Below are 3177 nucleotides of genomic sequence, written 5' to 3' on the forward strand. Positions count from 1 at the left end.
TAAAATCTTTATGCAACAATTGAAACGATCACCAAGTTTTTGATATGAATCTTGATAACCCTAAGTGTGTATGAAGGTAAACACCTCTCTAGATCTCACAAGAGATTCAACACACAGCACATCAAAGACCTCTAAAACGTAACTAGAGTTTTTCCTTTTATACTTGGAGTAAAATATAAAACCTTACACGTTAAACCGGGCTTGGGCTGAGTTGGAAAAAATCTGTAGAAAATTAATTTGCATGAGGTTCGATCGATCGAGCCTAATTTTCGATCGATCAAGCCTTGCAGATTTAGCTAATAACTCTTACAATTCACTCGATTCCAACTTTACAAATAAACACACTTTGAGCAACCTAAATCTAGATTTTTAAGTTTTGATCATGGTTTGCCAACACATTGCACATTGAAGTTTTAATACATTTAATTCCTTAAGTCTTAGAAACTAACAAATATATATGCGCAAAACTTGCTTTGATGAAAAATGCAAAACCTTAGTCCAGCAAAATATTTAAGTTGTTTAAAGAAATATATGTAGATTCTATGGTAGGTCCTTAATTAATTTAGGCTCATGGTTGACTTATTGGTAGATAGCTGATAGGCCTGTCCATGGGTCGGTCTAGGTCAGGTTTGTGCCCAACCCAGAACTGACTCGACCAGATTGGGTCTCCTAAACCTAGACCCATCGCTGACTAGCTGAAGGCAACGGTTCGAGTGGTTGGATTTCATTAGTTTCTGGTCGGGTATTGGTCGGTTTTTCGAATTGTGCGAATGGTCACTGGATTTTGTAGAAATCGTCGCTAGATTTTGCCAAAATCTTTGGTTTTTGCTGGATCTGACCTGATCTCAAAGAGATATTGGCGGATCTCAATGAGACTAGGCCGGATCTTGAAGAGATCTTGGCAAATCTCAACGAGATCAGGCCAGCTCTCTAAGAGATCTGGCGAGATTTCAACGAGATCTCAGTGTAACTCGAGGAGATCGGACAAAATAAGACCGGCTAACCACTCCAATCGGCAGAGAAAAGAAATTCCAATGAGTTTTCCGGTCGAGTCAGTTGTTACTTGGTTTTTCATGCTCAAACTCGTCAACTGACCCGTTGGTCTCGGGTTTTATGGGCGGAGACCCGTTGCCGACCGTCACCGGAGTCGGGTCAGCCGGATTAGGAGGGTTGGTCGGGCTCCGAGTCTGCTTGGACACCCTTAATAGCTGATAGCTTGATTTTGGATCACGTTTTTAGTTCTAAACAACGCCTAACGAAAACTTGAAGACGTTTCAATAACAAGTACAATTTAATGAGTATATGTGGGCTAACCCATTTCTCTTACAAGCGGGGAAAAAAAATAAAAAATAAAAATCGTGCACATGTGTTATAGTGCAAAGCTACGTAAGGATTTTCAAGGAGAACAAGCTCCACTCCCACAAGCACTATTTGGATGATGTATTCCAATTCAATTTAGTTAATTAATAAAATTATTTATCTTTTTCTCAAAAAAGAAAAGAAAAAAAAAATGCAACAATCATTGCCTTTTCCATTAGGCATTGTTAGAGCATCCACATTGGGGCTTCTATATGCCAAATGCTAGGAGCATTTGGCATTTAAGCCCCAAAACCCATCAGCAACGGGAAAGCTATATCCCATATGCCAAAAAAAAAAAAAAAAGCTTTTTCAAATTTATCCAGTCCAACGGTTGGAATACCCCTGCCAAATTTTTTTTCTTTGAATTCCTTCCCCCCCCCCCCCACACACACACACACGTTGGAATATCCTCAACATCTGCCAATTTTTTTTTCTTTTCAATTCCTTTCCCACACACACACACACACACAACCTGCCAAATTTTTTCTTATTCCTTTCCCACACACACACACACACAATGCCAATTTTGTGTCTACCAGAAAGTGGTTCTTATATGGATCTACTGCCGACATCTCTTCTTTAACGTAAGAATAACAACTTTCACAGTTGTAAAGATCCATTTAAAAAAATGAATTGACAGTCGTGAATTTTGTGTCTACCAGAAATTTCATGCACCATACACAAGGAAAATAGTGTCCTTATTTGAGATATATATCTAAAAGAATCATTTTATATTGCTTTAAAGCAAAAGTCCAAAAAGAACTCTATAATTAACACGGTTATATTCAACAACATACAAGATTATGAAAATGAAAACAAAAACCTGTAGAGAAAATTTTCAATAAAAAACACGGAGGGGGGGCTGTATACATGGAATAGCTAACACTTAGGCTCAGTAACCTGCGGCCCTAAGTATTCAATTCCATCCATTTGCGAGTTCTCTGGCATTTCAATCTCTTCCAACCATCCATAATGTCACTGTCCTCTGTTGTCAATGCTGCCTCTCCATCTGGATCAGTTAAAATTGAAACGTATAAGTTAAAAAGGATTCTTCTAAATTTCATTTCAATCTACTTTAGAATGAAGGACTAAGATATTTTTATTGAAAAAAATAAAAAAGACAACTTCACATCAAAGTTTCATCTTTCATTTGAATGTGGGGATCAAACTTTAGTTTCAAGCTTTTAGAATGCATCACCATTCACCAATACCAGTTAGAGATGCACCGCTGCAGGAATTGGTTGGGATAGAGTTAATTTTACCATGTTTTGGTACAAAGTATGTATAATTGTACATAGATATCTAGGCACATAGGTGTATGTATGAAAAAGGATTACTCTTCTACCTCTCTCATAACCAAGGAAAGGTTCTTAATAGGTCCCTCGAGGGACTGAATTGAAGTGTCTTTGACCAAATTTGTATTTAAACGAAATACAGTCAACAATTCAGGCAAAGCTCAGTGCCCAACTCCAAAGGGTAAACCACTTTAACATAACTACCGTTATTAATGGAAACATTCATAGTAAAATACTTTTTACACTCAGCTAAGATAACATGGTGCAAGCAGTTGAAGTAAGAAGAGAGCAAGAGTTTCACTCACTTGAGGCAGTGTAGGGATGATCTTTATAGTAGGAGCAATCCCGACCATCTTCTTTGGAATAGGGAGGTCCAATCACATCAAGCACTGCACATGGTGTTATGGCAGTGAAAGCATGGATGTTCCCCCCTGTTGTTGGATATAATACTGAAGTGTCACAAGGAGCCTCGAAGACTCTGTCAGCTTTCAGCTTTGCCAATCTCACTGCAATATAGCTACTT

The 3177-nt window shown here is 38.1% G+C and overlaps 1 long non-coding RNA gene across 1 annotated transcript; it reads right to left on the reverse strand.

Moving 5' to 3' along the window:
- Positions 1-2097: 2097 nt before the first annotated feature.
- Positions 2098-3166, reverse strand: LOC136069574 (uncharacterized). Its single transcript, XR_010630798.1, has 2 exons — positions 2960-3166; positions 2098-2368 (listed from the first exon to the last, which is right to left on the reverse strand). It is a non-coding gene; the product is annotated as an uncharacterized LOC136069574 (long non-coding RNA).
- Positions 3167-3177: the final 11 nt, after the last annotated feature.

This window comes from Quercus suber, unplaced genomic scaffold (assembly GCF_002906115.3).
Source record: "Quercus suber isolate HL8 unplaced genomic scaffold, Cork oak 2.0 scaffold_179, whole genome shotgun sequence".
Taxonomy (NCBI): Eukaryota; Viridiplantae; Streptophyta; class Magnoliopsida; order Fagales; family Fagaceae; genus Quercus; species Quercus suber.